At 45.2% G+C, this 17086-nt stretch overlaps 1 protein-coding gene across 2 annotated transcripts in view; it reads right to left on the bottom strand.

The window, feature by feature from the left end:
- KLF3 (KLF transcription factor 3) overlaps positions 1 to 14808 on the bottom strand; it is a 44026-nt gene extending 29218 nt beyond the window's left edge. Inside the window, exon 1 of one of the 2 annotated variants that reach the window (XM_083755058.1) lies at positions 14163 to 14808. The gene's annotated coding sequence lies outside the window, so the exon portion shown is untranslated. Of the gene's footprint in view, positions 1 to 8285; positions 8333 to 14162 lie in introns of those variants that run through there. The other variant, XM_083755059.1, reaches the window with a different exon arrangement.
- Between the last annotated feature and the right edge of the window lie 2278 nt (positions 14809 to 17086).

Here is a 17086-nt window from a genome sequence, read left to right as displayed (position 1 = left end):
AGTTTAGTTGACTACAACACAATTTGGCCGACACAGCTGCCAGGCCTACACCAAGTCTACTCAGGCAACATTATTTATTACAGGACCTAATCAACGTTGTCCACGTCAGGAGTCCATTCGCCTGCGAATATTCCAGTGTGAAATATGCAATCACCTGCTGAGAGCACCTATTGCATTACACATTGGACAAGCAGAAAAGTCTCTACGCAAAAGAACAGATGGACACAAATCCAGCATGAGAAATGGAAATATTGAGAAACCAGTGGGAGGTTATTTCAGCCTCCCAGGACACTGTGATCTTAAGTTGACCACATCTGAAACCAAGAAACTTCAAAACGCATCGTGAAATTACTGGATTACAATACATCAAGAGGTTCAGTGCCATCACATGTGGACTGAACTGGCACAACATATATTTTTAATCACACTCCCAAGTATTAAGTGGCCTACCAATGCCAACACATAAACATAATTTTATTTCTATGCTGTCTTTCCACAGTTCAAACCATGTTCAAGGCAGCTTACAGAATGGAGAGAAAAAACACATAACTGCAACATAACAAAAGCAGTCATTAGCAAGAAATAAACGTTAAAATACACAACCCAACTCAACAATTTCCGCATAAATCATCACAAGATCTGAAATAAAGATACAAAACAGCCAACAGCAACGACCCCCTGCCAACTAAACCCTCCAAGCAAGACCCCCAACCCAGAACGTCCGACTCATCAACAAATATGAATGACCAGCATTAATAACACAGTTATCCCTTTCTCTACTTGTCTACATTTCATTTCCTTCTGATCTGTCTGCTTGCAAGTCTCTCCCTCTTTAAATCTGGATAGCACTTCATAAATCTGATGAAAAGGACCCTAATAGTCATGAAGACTTATTCCAGTTAGCCTTTAAGATGCCAGAAGGCTCTTTATTTTCTTCTTCAATTTCTTCTAGAAAATATACACTCATCAAAAATGCTGATGGTCTCTAAATGCACAAAACCTTTAAATGCTCTGATCAGGCTTATTTAGTAGCATTGTAAATGTTCTGCTACACACGGGAAGAAAATTCAGGACAACCAGAAGGAGACACAATCTTGGTAAATATGTGGTATAGCCTGCTTCTAGGAAAGCAACCAGATATAGTAGAATAGAGCGCAGAGATCCAGCATCTACACATTTCAAGGCTATTCACCATTCATGGCTTGGTCCATACTATGTGGAAGAGGAATGCTGAAAAACTCGCCTTAATCGGCATTTCCGCAAAAAGAAAATATCTTCCAATGGTGCTGGGAGGCTCCACTTATGGTTTTAAAAACTCGTGCCTCAAGTGCTGATGGAAGAACTTAATTTGGGCTTCATAAACTCTTCTGAAGTTTCAAAACTTCTAACATCTGCTTCCACTATCTCCAGGTTCTTATATCTCTAAGGCTACAATTCCAAGGTGTTCCAGGAAGTAGGAGTGCTTCCAGAATGACGACTCCTAGAGCTACCTAGGATCTGCAATTCTGGGTCACTGCACTTGTTGAAACCACATCTTTTTGCAAAGAATGAAGAATGGTGCTACAATCTACACTTGCAGAGATTGTGCTTCTTCTGTTCCACCCCTTAAAAAAAGTAAACTTAAAAAAGTAATTTTTTGGGGTGGGTGGGGGGAATTCCAAAGAAATAGAAGAGCATAGAAGAACAGCAATTTTTTAAATGAGTGGACAAAGAACTGAAATAAACACCTTGTGTAGAAGCACCCTAAGTCCCAGTGAAATCAGTAGGATGTATTTATGAATAAATATTTTTAAAACTGAGCTGTATCTTCAGAGGTTAGACCACAATTTCGTTTTTTCCTCCTCTGCCGAGAGAAGGCAGTGCCTGCACACTCTCCCCCTGCTTATTTGGTGTCCAGAAATGGCCCCATAGAAATCAGACAAAGAGGAAAAACAGGTTAGGATTCCAACTAATCCTACCTAAGGATATTAGTGTCAAGTCAGTTGAGAAAGCACAACCTTACAACCAGAACTACTACTGTCTCTGGAGGATTAACATATAAACTTTAAAGAGTCAGGACTCACATGAGAGAGGTGTTGTTGTTCTTAAAGGTCCTTTTAGCACCAGACCATTCTATTCCATTTCAATTCAATATTTTTCTTAAGAAAAAAAAAATTCTATGACCTAAACCCAGCAGTTCACCATATATAGGATTTGGGTTAAAATTCTTCAGGGTATCTTGGAAAAGGGTACAGAGTGGGTAAAATAAAACATTTGCCTTTTCTTTGTAACTTGGGTCTTCAGCACGTGCTACGATGCAGCTGTTTTCACTCAAATCTTAACAGTTAACTATATTAAACTCCACATTTGTATCAAATAGTTATTGAATCAGTACAGGGTGGAAATGAAGAGAAAAATAACAGGGTCTATGATGAGGGAAATAGGGTTGTGAATCATCATCATCATCATCAACAACAACAAAAAGAAAATTGACATTGAATGACTGTTTAATAGATGAAATAACTCTTCATATTACCAAAACCACAGAATATGTGTCTTTGCAAGCTACTTAACAAAGTAAGGTAAAGGTACCCCTGCCCGTGCGGGCCAGTCGTGTCTGACTCTAGGGTTGTGCGCTCATCTCACTTAAGAGGCCGGGGGCCAGCGCTGTCCGGAGACACTTCCGGGTCACGTGGCCAGCGTGACGAAGCTGCTCTGGCGAGCCGGCACCAGCGCAGCACACGGAAACGCTGTTTACCTTCCCGCTATAAAACGGTACCTATTTATCTACTTGCACTTAGGGGTGCTTTCGAATTGCTAGGTGGGCAGGAGCTGGGACCAAAAGACGGGAGCTCACCCAGCCGCGGGGATTCGAACCGCCGACCATGCGATCGGCAAGTCCTAGGCACTGAGGTTTTACCCACAGCGCCACCCGCGTCCCTTACTTAACAAAGTAGTAACAAGCAAAAGCTACCATGTTAGATAGCTATTAGAATTTCTTTTCCACACCAGTAGCAAAAGAAGACTCACAAAATATGAACGTGTTCCTCAATGGATTGGCCCTGCTGATTATGTTTGGCTCTGACTGATGAATCAACTAAAGCTTTAGTTGATTAATATACCCAGTATAAATTGCAGGCACAAAAAATAAAATCTGAGAAATTGGGAGAAAAAGCAGGAAATCACAGAGGACTTTAGTCTGCAACAGGAAAACGTTTCACGAAGACCCCACAAGCCTGTATTCTATTTTATGCGAAACAACTTTTAGCCTTACGAATACAAATCTGCTAGCCATATACAGGAATGGTATGGTAAAGAATGTAATAAAGTTGTGATACAGTCACACTCCGATGCCTGGCTATACTAGTTATTAATTCTACTATGATTTAGCAGTTTCCACTAAAACAAGCCAGTGCAATTGCTATCGCCCCCATTTTTACATCTAACTAAACTTCACTGAGTGCCTCCTGCCATGGGACAATGTGCTCCCTTATCAGAGCAGACCCTTATCTGCCTTCCTGTCTCAGCGACTTCTTTCAGAGAAACAGAGACACAAAGTTGAGCAAGAAGAAAGAGCAGGCTTCTGAAAACAAGTGAGGTATATATAATGGCACGACAGTCTTTCCTTTCTAAGCAGAAGCGAAAGAGCAGCTTTTTTTAAGACTCAACTTTTTCCAATAATAATAATAATAATAAAAGAAGAAGGACAAAAACACAGGAGATGTGCACAATCTAGCTGCAGCGACTTGAAGGGTATAACACCCAGCCCATAACAGGAGTGCTTCTGTTCAAGGATTTAGAGCACCTGGAACGGGAGCCTTGCAATGAATGATATTCAGGTCTTGGGACAGGCAGGTGAGGAGGAAGGAAAGGAAAAGAAGCCTTTCCCACAACATGCGTCAGAATACTTTCCCCAGCCCAGTGGAGTGAGGTGGAGGTTTCTGGAGTGTATGAAAGAAGAGGGGCAGGTTTTAAACCCTGTGATATACATCCCATTGTCCCTCTACTCACCTTGTGGAGACTAGGAGAAGTCAGCAACCTAAGCAGGTCACTTAAGAATCCTAGATTTGTAGAGCTGGAATGGACCGCCTGCAATGCAGGGACCCTTTCTTTCCTCCCTTTCCTGTCCTCCTCCTTTTAATTTACAAAACACTTGGAGGAAGAGTCCCCCAAGCGTGCACAAATCCCTATGGTATTTTTTGATGGCCCTATTTGGCTTCCAAATTGGGGATCTTTGATACCCAGCCATATATCATATCGTATAATAAAATTACAAATCCCAGTACGTAAAGATAAAGGGACCCCTGACCACTAGATCCAGTCGTGACCGACTCTGGGGTTGCGGCGCTCATCTCGCTTTATTGGCCGAGGGAGCTGGCGTACAGCTTCTGGGTCATGTGGCCAGCATGACTAAACCGCTTCTGGCGAACCAGAGCAGCACACGGAAACGCCATTTACTTTCCCGCCGGAGCGGTACCTATTTATCTACTTGCACTTTGATGTGCTTTCGAACTGCTAGGTTGGCAGGAGAAGGGACTGAGCAACAGCAGCTCAACCCGTTGCGGGGATTCGAACCGCCGACCTTCTGATCGACAAGTCCTAGGCTCTGTGGTTTAGCCCACAGTGCTACCTACGTGCCTAATACAAATACCAGTAGGCAGGCCTAACAGATAGCTCTTTGAGTCCCAACCAGGATTTCTATCCCCTAAAAAACAGCAACAATCAACCAGTCGCTCTTCTAGACAAGGGAAATATCTGCATTTTTACTCTGAGCACTAAGGCATGCATATTAAACCATGCTTAATAAATCATTGTAGGGCATGGCCCTTAGGCATCATATCCGTATTCCCCCTTCTCGGAAGCAAATTTCCCCCTCCCCTCTTAACTGAATTATATATTAGCCAGGATTTGAAACCAGACTTAAAGGTGGTTTTGAACCCTGTTTAAGCAGTAACCCTGGTTTAGTTTAAGACAGTAAGGGTTTTTATCAATATAAGGGCAAAAGAAGCTGTCACCACAAACAGCCCCCAGTCCTCCACTTTCCCTGCACAGTTTGAGCCCACTCTCCCCCTCCCTCTCCCCCTGCCTGTTTTCCTGCTTTCTGCATTTTTGTGGCCTGGCCCAACCCCGTAACTCTCCAGGAGGAGGAAAAACCAGCTCCCCACCCACCCACAGCAAGCAAATTGCTATAGAAAAAAAAAGGCATTCAGGTTGGGTGACAAGACCCACCACCCCTCAAAACAGCCTTCTTTCTTAGCCAAACATGACACAGTTACATGCACATGTATTCGCTGCAATCTGCATAAACTGGTTTGTTTCACCCAATACTCACAACCAATCCACTGCAAGCAATTCAAAATATTCACACACCCCAGCCCCAGCCCATGTTTACTCAGAATGGTGTCCCTGGCCCAATCAGAACTAATTCAAGGTGCTTTCAACCAATCACATTGCTGGTGCTGCGGTTAAAGAGACAGGAGCATAGCCAAAAGGCTGCCTTGAAAGCAGCTGGAGGAATAGGCAAGTCAAAGGGAGGGGAGAGAACCGAAAAGATCCAAAAGGCACAGATTTCCTTTCTCGGAGCTCAGAAAAGCTCAGCCCACCGCCCAGTCTTGATATTTCTGCCTCTGACACCTCGTTGACACTTTGCCCTCCCCAGTGGCAGACTTTGGTGATGGCGCCCCGAGCAAGGACAAAATTTGGTGGCCCCTCCTCAAAAATATTTCTTATTTTCACAATTAATTCCTTTGGGTATGGTTGCTTTTTTAGGGTTCTTCCCAGTAGGTACCTGAATCAATATAGGCATATTATTATTATTATTACTACACCCCTTCGTCTTGATGCCCAGTTTGGGGGAACCACCTACACAACCCCTAAATCTAGGGCTGCTCTCCCCCTCCACTGGTAATCTAACCTCACCATCTCTCTCATCACCCAGTCCCTAGTTTTTCTCTTCCTCTCCACCACCACTTAAACACTGTTGTCTGTGTCAAGTGTATACAGTGGTACCTCTGGATGCGAACGAGATCCGTTCCGGAGCCCTGTTTGTATCTTGAGTAGAACGCAACCCCCGACTGCGCGTCTGTGGGTCGCGATTCGCTGCTTCTGTGCATGACGTTATTTTGAGCATCTACGCATGTGCGAGTGGCGAAACCCAGAAGTAACACGTTCCGTTACTTCCGGGTCGCCGCGGAGCGTACCCCGAAAACGCTCAGCCTGAAGCATATTAACCGGAGGTATGACGGTACTTGTGTGTGCCTCTGGAGTCAAGTATGCTCTGCCTAAGGTGACCTGTGACTCCACCTGCTGCTAGCTGGTCTCTTGGTACACTATGTCCGCTTTGCCCAGCCAGCTCCAGTGCAAAGCTGCCGCCACTATTGCCAACATATCAATATAACCCTTGTGGTTAAGGAGACAGGAGGAGGAAAAATTGCAGTAAATGGGAAGGGCTGGAGACTGGGAGCTCACAGTCCCACGACCACTCGTATGATCTTAACAGAGCTTAAGTGTATGTCTATCACAACAATATGTGAAATCATTCATGGGAGTTTGGACTTTTGGATCTGAGCAAGATGGGAAAATCAGAAGGGAACATTACACAGATGTATGTGAATTGCGAAAAATCAAACCAGGGAAGAGGAGGAAGAAAGATGATGGGTATGGAAAAACGATTAAATAAGCTTTTTTGTGTGCCTCTCTTCAGAGAAGCAATTTGGTCATTCTCTGATGTGCCAAGGCTTTTAAACTACATGCTCACCGCATGTACCAGACAGTCACACACAAATAATTTCCATTATGGCTAACCTTAGTATTTAAAATATGCAGCACTTCTAGCGTTCTGTTTGGCTTACATAACTGTTAGGATAGCTACCCTTGGAATACATCAACAACTGTTATTTAAAACCCTATATGGAAGCCCCGGCACTAGATGTAGCCTTAATACAGGCAAGAGTTAAATTTGTTCCTTAACCCTGCCAAATGTCAAATTATGAATTGGAAGCAATAAACCTTGAAATGAAAACACAAAACTTCAATGCCGGCTACACAGAAGAGTTTCCTGCTGGTTAGAAGCATTGGCTATTACAATAATCTGTCTTTCCAAAATATATGACTTAATTATAAAGTATATCTCAGAAATTATGTATCTTTGACTTACAATGAATTGCAAAATCACCTATACTTCCAAACATTAGCTTCAAATACCTGATTTTAGTTCACTGTGAAGAATGGTCCTAATAAATAAATATACAAAAGTCCAGTTATTTTTATTTTAAAAAAGAAAAGGCAATGGCAGTGTAATATTAAAGGGTGGACCAGGTTGATATGTGATCATTAAAACGACCCACTATGTTATGCCTGACTAAAGCATATACAAAATTAGCTACTTCCCAATATCATGGTTGATTAACTGGATTAAAATAGTGAAGCAAGGCGATAGCCTTCAAATTTCTAAACTCTAAACTGGTTCACTGACCAGTATCCACACTGTGGAAGGCACTAGTCAGATGTTGTGTATCTCAACTCCCATCATCCCTGACCAATGTCCATGTTAGATGAAGATGTAATCCAAAACATCTGGGAAGCACCAGATTGGCTACCCCTGCATAGAATTCAGGCGAGAGTCACAGGCTTCATTGCTTATCTGCCTCAAATTTATTTGCCTATAGAAAGCTTATCCCATGCGGGACAAAGTATTTTTAACATACTCTTCTCCTTAATATGCTTATAGAAAACGAGCAGTAGGTTCTTTTTAAAAAGGGGAGAGGGCAGGAAGGTGTATTTAAATAGGTAACCTCCATCTGATCCTAGGAGACTAAAGTACATGTTTTTTTCTGAATTTGCAGAGGGCTTACAGTCTAGTATTCCAATCCTTAACACAGAGGAAGTACAGTGGTACCTCTGGTTAAGTACTTAATTCATTCTGGAGGTCCGTACTTAACCTGAAGCACCACTTTAGCTAATGGGGCCTCCTGCTGCTGCCGCTCCACAATTTCTGTTCTCATCCTGAAGCAAAGTTCTTAACCTAAAGCACTATTTCTGGGTTAGCGGAGTCTGTAACCTGAAGTGTATGTAACCTGAAGCGTATGTAACCCGAGGTACCACTGTATAGAATATACAGTACTAAGCAGACATTCCCTTTTTAAACTTAGAGCTGCTCTGACAGCTTGTAAGGTACAGTATTTCAGCTGATGATTTTGTTGGTCTTTATTAACATGATGCACAATTTTAATATTAACCCAATCAGAAATCTAACGTCTTTGCAGGAAAGCAGGTTTTTTTTTTCCTTTTTGCAAATAAAAACTTACCAAAAGATTAGCTTCTGTTATATACACAAATAAGTTCGTGAAATCCGTACTTCTGAGAAGAAGAAAATGCAAAATACCATAAGTGTATCTCTAAGAAGAATGGGCACAACAACCTAAGGTTACTAAATTTCCCACATTGATCTCAGTTGGAAAGAGTGGGCGATGCTTGCTTGAAATTAATGGAACTGAGGGAATATTTAACTTCGGCTAATTGTGCCATATAAGCCCCAATCCAGATCTTATTACATGTCATTTTGTATGACCAGTTGCACCAGAATGTGGTTGCAGATGTGCAGCTAAATGAGCACCCTGCTGAAAGTAGTATCATGCAGGTAGTTAACATTTGCATCCAGCTGTATATCTAATTTACATCAATGGCCCCCATTCCAGCAAATGCTAGGCATGCAAAAAGCCTACTTCCATGCACAAACCTCCTTATCTGGGTAAATACAGAATACTAGTTAGCTGTGAAACGATCCATCAGTAGTAAATCCCAATAATAATAATAGTACAGACGGTCAAAGTTCTCTTTCTGAACTTCCTCTTGGAACATTTTCTTTCTCCCTCTTTCCCTTGTGGATGCATCCTTGCTTCCCAATCGGATACACTATTTCATTCAAACGAAGAATGCTTAGTTTTTCGCACTGCAAAGAGAAATTGTAATTCCCTGCTTCACATGCAGATTAGGAACACTTCCATGATGTGCACAGAGATCTGTTTTACTAGGGTTTTAAGTGAATAGGCTGGACAGTCATTTTCCATGAGTGGTTTGGGAAGATGACACACTGCCTTATGGCAGAAGTTAAATTCTGGAGTTAAAATATAGTGTGCTTCCAAACACTATTAATTTCCCAATTCTATGAAACATTTTGCTTTGGGTAGGGGTTAGGCTCCCCCCATCATGCCTAAAATGATGAATGTGAAAGGCTTTGATCACTTGAATGTATTTTACATATTTTAAGTACCGTTTTTATCACCACCATGGAGAGGTAAAGCTTAACCAAAACTATGATGTTTCCTAGAAAAAAAACCTACCAGAACAGATGTTAAATTTACATGCATTAGTGAGTGGTCTGCTTTTTTTAAAAAAGGAAAAACCTTTAACATTCATGGATTTCAGTGAAACTACTTCCAATTCACACCACTGCTTCCCTCCCCTACTGAAGTCTCAAAAACCTGTACCTCCCCACTCCCAGCAAGTATCCTTAATTGCGCGCTGTGGCACAGAATGTGGGAGTTTAAATGCTAACACAGGCTCCTTGTGACATAACACAGGCTGCTTAGGCAATCGCTGAGTGTGTAGAGACATGATAATTCGCTGGGTGGAGACTGGGAGTTGTAGGGCAGTGACAAGGGGTTGTGGCTGGGCTACTGATCTACCAGAAAACAGCCCGAAACAGGAAAGAGCACACATATGCTACTTGGAATGTATGACGCAAACCCCAGCCTTGAAACAAAGAACAGGAAACAGCTCTGCTGGCTGGGCTGGAAAGAAAGCAGAGAGAAACATTTGGGTGGCCTTCCCTGACCCCGATATTCATGTGCAGCTGGGATTTAACAAACAAACAAACAAGCAAGCAAAGTGGGTGTAACTTGTAAAGTGCTTGGTTCTCTGGGTGTGAAAACAACAACCTGTCTCTATATCGCAGACCTGCCCTTGACAAACACCAGACTAATATCTATATGGGACAATATAACCACTGAGATATGAAAGCTGGGAGCTAAATGGCACCTTAAACCTAGGTTATGGGTGCCGCAACCGAATGTCTATAAGAAGAATACAAGGTTGAAAATGAATGAAATCTCATATTCCTTTTTCACATGGTCTAGTCCTCACCTGAAGGCTGCAAACAGCAAAGCCACACTTCCCATGCCCGCCCCCTTAATATTCTTCTGAGGGTCCCTTCTCCAGTTCTCAAGAGAGTGGCTGGAAGTGGAGAGGCAGAAAAAGGTCCTCCTTTCGCTCCAGCAGTGGGAGTTTTAATCTGAACTCTTAGTCGCAGTATTGCTTCCAAAGCTCAGAAACTGCTCGCGTTAATGAAATTCCCTGTTGCAAAATGCCCCTAGAAAAATGGGAGTTTCAAACGCTGACCACAACATACAATTTCCTTCGCACCCACCCTTTCCAGACAGCTCGGAATAATTAACTCTGGACTTCCCAAGCATTCTCCTTTTTTTAAAAAAAATTCTGAAATACAAACACACACTTTGTTATCAAGGGTTGAGGTGGACTCTTGCTCCCAATAAAGTATCCCCCTCCCCCAAAACCAAAACAGCCATTATTTTATTGCACTTTCTAGCCTCCTTTCTCTACTTGTACAATATCTCCTTAATATGAGAGGCAACTACAAACAATCTGGAGCTCCAATAATAGTGCCTAAAATTTATTGAAAATAAAAGTTGATGCACCAGACAGTAGCCTGGTTTGCATGAGATGCAAGCTCAAGTCACTGCGTACCATGGCTCTGTAGGCTGCAGAGTGAGGCCACTTTTGCTACCCTGGTTTTTCTCCTGCTGTGCTAACCCATGTCTTGGCTCAGCGTGTCAGCTGAAGCCAGACTCATAGTTTAGTTCTCTCCAGACAAACCAGGAGCTGTAATTAAGGTTTGTCCTATGGTTTATGGCTCATGGTTTGCCTATGAGAGCTTGGTCACGAGCCCATGTTTTAATGGGACGCTAAGGCAAACCATGGCTTAGCTCAGCAGCAAACAACCAGGGAGGATCAAAGTGGTGGTTGCACTAAGTGGCATACATTTGCACTACGTTTAGCATGTTGCATGAGCCAGATCATTGTAAGACAAAAACACAAGGACATACGGCGAGCTTATTTGGATATCTCAATAAACCATGGCTCAATAATGACAAGAATGAGAGTCAGAAAGTCGTGGATGCTGGTTCCATTTAAATGACAAGTTGAGACCGATCAAACAAATGGTGGTTTAAATTTAACCATGGTTTGTTTGAAACAAACCAACTTCAAACCATGGGTTATGAAACTGTCTTTGTTTGAAAGAAAATAAAGCAAAGTTTAATCACATTATAAGATCTGGATGTGATGCTAAAATGCAGTTAATCAAAAGCAAAAACTTCCAACTCCTCTTGGAGTTGGGGGGAGCAAAAGGGAGAGGGGAACCATAAGTGTCCAAGGCTTGCTCCCATCATGATAGCTATGGACCCACAGATGGGCCACAAAAACCTCCAGAAAAATACCAGTTGCCCATTTTATATCTGGTTGATTTCTACATATTATACTACTTTATATGGCATTCATATTTCACATATTATGAACTAGATCAGTAGAACAGGTCATGCAGCCGTCTACTATGCCTGATGCAAGGGCAGAATAAAGATGTCCTATATTCTGTTGACAAGCATCATAACAACCAAGTGCAGATTTGAGTCTCAGTCACTAAACTTGCTGCTACAGATTCCTCTTAACACTAGTCTAGTCTCTGTTTGGACCCATGTTTGGATATGGTTGCTCCTAAAAGACATGCATTTTCTAATCAGAACATCAGTTTTCAAATTTTCTTCAGAAATAGGCACAAACTCTATTTACCGTGCAATTCTATAATGTTTACTCAGAAGTACCACTGACATCAATGGGGTTTTCTCCAAAGTGAGTGTGCACATAGAATTACAGCCTTAGGGTGGCACAAGTCTGCCCCCTCCGCCAAAGAAATAACATTCTGTGAATGTTACTAGTTTATAATAACTTTGGTGTTTGCAAAAACAGGAAGGCAGAATAGTAGGGCACACTTACAACCAGGTCTTCTATTATTATTATTAATAATAATATTTATCATACTACACAACTGTCATTCTCAGATATTATCTTGCTTTTTTGTTTATCAGTATAAAATTCAGTCAAAGCAAAAAGTCTGCCTAGATACCTTTGCTTTGGTGAGGAAGGGAATTGGAGAAGAGTTTATCTGAAAGCATTCATATTACAAAACTGACCAACACATTTTTAAAGCCTAGCGGCCAAAGTTAGGTTGATGTATATTATTCCTAGGTCAAATTGTTGATCTTAACCAAACCCAAGTCTGGATCATGCAAGCAACTCATTAGGCAAGCTATGGGAAAAGTTCTCAAAACTATGGGAAAACGATTTCTCCAACCACCAGACAAAGGTGAGCCCTGTGAACTGTGGCACTTCCTGCCACACACACAAAAGGCCACACACACAACTGTGCAAGAGATGCTGCACACAGACTTCAGTTGAGAGACAACTCAGCATAAGAATAAAAATGGACAAAGTGAGAGTTTATGAATTGCTGCAGTAAGAAGAAAGCTAAATGTTAATCTAAATCGAAGTGAGTTGTCTGGTGAATTTTAGCACAATTTCCTAAATAAAAACTGGGGCTAAAGTTATGTTCCATATGGAAATTAATACAAACATCCAAGATAAGCAATAATGTTTTAAGCACGAAGAAAGCAACTTTCAGGAATGAAAGAAGCCAAGTGCTGGTGTGTCCCTTTCAATTATTCACACTTGAAGTCATGCACAAGACTCTTTTAAAAAAAATTATCGCCAGAACCTAGATGACTTTGGAAAGTGTGTGAATGTGTTTTTTAAAAAACAATAATATGGGTATACACTGCTCTCTGTGAGCCATTGAAGATAAAACATGGACAGGCTGCTCAATGCAGTTATTCAGCAAAGCAATTATTCTTGTTGTAAATCAACTGAAAATACACATGACATCTCCATGTCAAGACAAGCATGTAATAGGAAAAAAGCAACAGACTTCATGTTCAAACTTACGTTGTGCACATTAAGTTTTCTTCCCCAAACAGCAACTAGACTGGTGACTGAAATAGATTTATCCCCTTTTTTGGTGGTGGTGGGGACAACCTCTAAACAGTAGAACCTTAAGAGAACTCACATTGCATATCAATGTTACTTGACTAAGTACAGAACCAAAAAAGCTATACAATTATGTTCTCTTCTCTAGCTTGGTATGTAGTGTCTAGAAACGGACATAATTCACACATCTTGATATATGCTTCTCATTTTCCCTTTCTTGCTCGTATGAAGAGATAACAAAAGCTACAACCTCCTGGTCAACTGACACCTTAATTATTTAAATGGCAGCTCTCCAAGGATGTTATGATGCAGGGCTGCCGTTTCGTTTTGAGCATCCTATGCAGCGAAGCCCAAAATAACGTTAAGGAACGCAAAGAGACATGGAGCAACGTCCTTTCCCACTTGGGAGGGAGAAGAAAAGTATCCCGAGTCTGGTTAGCGGCAAACTCTTGTCGAAAGAAAGCAATCCAGTAGCTCCAGGTGTTTTCTTTTTTAAAAAGCCCCTCAGGAAAGCTGCGGCAGATGGGATCTTTGTTCGACGGCTCTCATCCCCAACAGCTCCCAATGACAGGAGGAACGGTTCGTGTTTCAGAAGAGAAGCAAGAGGGAGACACACAAACACGCACCCACCGCAGATCGGGAAAACACACGTGAACGCCAAAGCTGCGGCGTTCCTTCAGCTCACGGGGCAGCGGCGACTCCAAATGGCAAGGCGCCTCTCCCCCCCCTCACCCCCGGGGGGTGGGTCATGGAGACAGATCCCAGGACCACCACCCCCCCGCCGCCCCACAACTTTTGCAGCTGCACAAACACTCTGGCCGAAGCGCCCCCAAGTCCCTTGGCCGGCCCGGCCCGTGCGCCCCCGCTTCGCCAAGCAAGAGCGCGCGTCCAGGAGCCTCTCCATTTCCCCCCTCGCTTGAGGAGCACCTTCCCTCCGACCTCCCCGCTTCCCCATCCCTTCTCCCAGGCACCTCTCGGCCGCCACCGCCACCACCAGACACGTCGCTTTCCTCAGAGCCGCCGCCGCCGCCACCTTTGCCTCCTCCCCTTCCCTTCGCGCGACTTACTTTTCTCCCCTCTCTTAACTTGTCCAAGAAACCGAGGCGACGACGCCACCACCGCAAGAAGTTTGCTAATTGAGTCGGCGGTGCTGTTGTCGTTCTGGCTGGTAGCGGGAAAAACCCTCCTTCCCTCTCTTTTTCCGCCCTCGAGGGGGAAACCCGGGGGTTTCTCTCTCTCTCTGCCGCTTGGCCGCAGGGGCGTTTAGTCCGTCGGCGGCGCGTCCGTCTGTCAGCCCGTCGCGCCTCTGCCCTCGCCTTCTGCTCCGTCTCTCTCCTCTTCTTCTTCTTCCCCCCACCAAGCTCCAAGGCAGGCTCCTGGCACTAGGCAGCGCTGTCACATGACGCCGGCGCCGCTCGCTCTGCCAGGCTCCCTTGGCCGGCGGGGTAGCTAAGAGGGCGGGCAGGAGGGAGGGTCAGGGAGGGGCGCGCGAATCACTCAGCCAGCCAGGCGGGCGAGGTAGGCCGGGCGTGTCCCCTCTCCGCCGCGCTGGGGCGGAGGCCTCGGCGCACCGCAACCCGAGTCAGGGGTCGGGGCGAGGCGAGGCGCTCGCTGGCACTCCGCCTCCCTCCCTCCCTCCCTGGCGCACAAACAAGTCGGGCGCGCACCGACTCTTCCCTTCCCCCGGGAGGCAGATACGAGAAGGCGGCGCCTCGCACAAGTTGGCCCCTAATTACCCCCCTCCCTCCCTCCCTCCCTCCGAGAGAGAGAGAGCGGGAGCCGCCCCGCTGACAAACTCGCCCTTCCAGCTGCGGCGCGCTTCGCCCGCCCGCCCGCCCGCTCCCTTCCCTTCCCTTCCCTTCCCCGTCTCTTCCTCGTCCCTCGCCGGGGCCAAGAGGCGTGTGCGCCTCTGGCACCCGGCTCGGCAGGGAAGGCACGCAACGCGCCCTAGCGCGCGCGCCCGCCCTCCCTGCGAGCGAACCTGCCGCGGCCAAAAGCAGCAGCAGCGACCCCACCCCAAAAGAAAGGCCCGAAGGGAAGGAAGGGAGGTGCACGCTCGCTGACAGAGGAGGAGGGAGGAGGAGGACGAGGCCTCAATTGTCTCGGGCACGAAGCCCAGAGTGGACGGCGCCGGCTTCGCGCGTGGCTTGGTTAGGGCCCCGGGCCTGAATGAGGGGTTATTGTCCTGGTTTAGTCAGGGCTCAGCTGGGGCAGCTTGGGGCGTTTTAGGACAGGCCATCTACGTGGCACTTCCGCTTCTGACTTAAAACGCAGCAAGCCAGGGATCGCGTCCAAAGCCGAGGTCGCGTGTAGTCAAAATACCCTGGGTGCAGTGGAGGCTGGGATTGCCAAAGTGTCTTTTCCCAGATGCCCGACCCCTTGTTTGTTTTGTTTTTATGCCAAAGCTGAACACGCACAAGTTGAGTGTGCAGAAGTTGCGGGCTTGCTGGGTAATAAACGGGTGCTGCCCCATAAGCAGCTGCCGGCAGTGGGTCCAGCCCCATTGCATAATTCTTCTCTGTGGGGATGTGTTGGCTGCTTGAAAAGTTTGCAGCATAGCCCCCAACCTGTGGCAAGGCGGTGCTCCCAACCATCGCGCTGTGGCAGAGTTGGGGAGCCCATGGTCTTCCACTTACCAGCCCCAGCCAGAATGGTCAATAGTCTGGGATGCCTGGGGTTTCCTTTGCGTTACTGACTGGCTACCATCCCAGCCAGTTGCCTGTATGAAGAAGTCGCCAAATGTCACATCTGAGAACAACCAGATCCTTCAAAGCTGCACGGCATGTAAGCTAGGGTCTTTTACTCCGTGTGCTAGGGGCAAGTTCTAGGTCAGGATGTCTGAAGATGAAGACCCATGCCTTCTAAAGTGTGGTGGTTCAAGCATCTGTTCCAAGGCAGAGAATGTGTGTTCAAGTCACTCCATTAGACTTTAAAGTTCCGATTCCAGAAAATAACCATTGAGCTTTAGAGTGCTCCAAGAGCACTATCAAGTAAATCACAGTGTGCTCCAATAACATCATTGACTCTCCTGGACTTCTCAGACCCATTGGAACCTGATAGAAATTGTATCCTCCTGGGCTGCCTTTCTCAGATGGGACTAAGGGGCACCATAGCGCGGTTCTGTGCTTTCTGCTGCTTCACCCCATGGCCGCTGGCTTGCAGGTTGCTGCAAGGTCCTATCTTGCCCCATGTGCTATTTAACATCAACGTTAAATCTCTGGAGCAGCTGAAAATCTGGGGTGTGGTGACATCCAACATGTTTGCAATATTCAGCTCTGTTTCTCCTGTCGTTACAGTCTTGGGATAGCAGTTGAGTTTCTGAACAAGTCTGGGCTGTGGTTATTGGGGGGATGATATTATTGGAGAGTAGGTGTGCAGTTTGTTCCGCATTGCCCTTTCTCACATCAGCCTGTTCTTTCATTCTGATAATCTTCAGAAGTTCTGTTTCATATGCCTATCCACCAGAGGTTTAGGCAAGTGGTTCCATGAGATAGGGTCTTATCAGAAGTTATTCCTGTGTTGCGAAATTTCCTCCCAGGGGAGATTCGCATAGCTTCACCCTAGCACTTCACTGGCAAAGCTGGGGGCGGGCACGGCAGGTGGGGGGGGGGGAGGAACGACAGCACATAACAACGTAGCTTACATTCCTTCAATTTACGGGAACATTGGCTTCTGCTGGACACAGAAGTTTGATGGGAGTGCCTCTTCCTTTTCTGCGCGCTCTAGAACTGTTTTAATTTGAGAAGGCAGGCCTTCAGAAGTTCACACAGGATAGGTGCTGCCACCAGAGTGTATGAGATTGTCAATTTGGGGTGAAGAGGAAAGGGGTCAAGGAGAGGGAGAGATGGGCGTGAGGATGAATGAGCAAAAACAAACATCCTGGGAGCTCCCCCTCCCCCGGTTTTTAACCTCCTGCCATCTCATTTCCCCCCAGCCATCCAAAACATGAATGGACCACATTCATCCCTTTCTCTTTGTGGGTCTGGAGCTC

Source organism: Podarcis gaigeae (assembly GCF_964106915.1).
Source record: "Podarcis gaigeae genome assembly, chromosome: 9".
Taxonomy (NCBI): domain Eukaryota; kingdom Metazoa; phylum Chordata; class Lepidosauria; order Squamata; family Lacertidae; genus Podarcis; species Podarcis gaigeae.
Note: the sequence above shows the minus strand (reverse complement) of the source record. Positions and strands in the feature narration are given on the sequence as shown.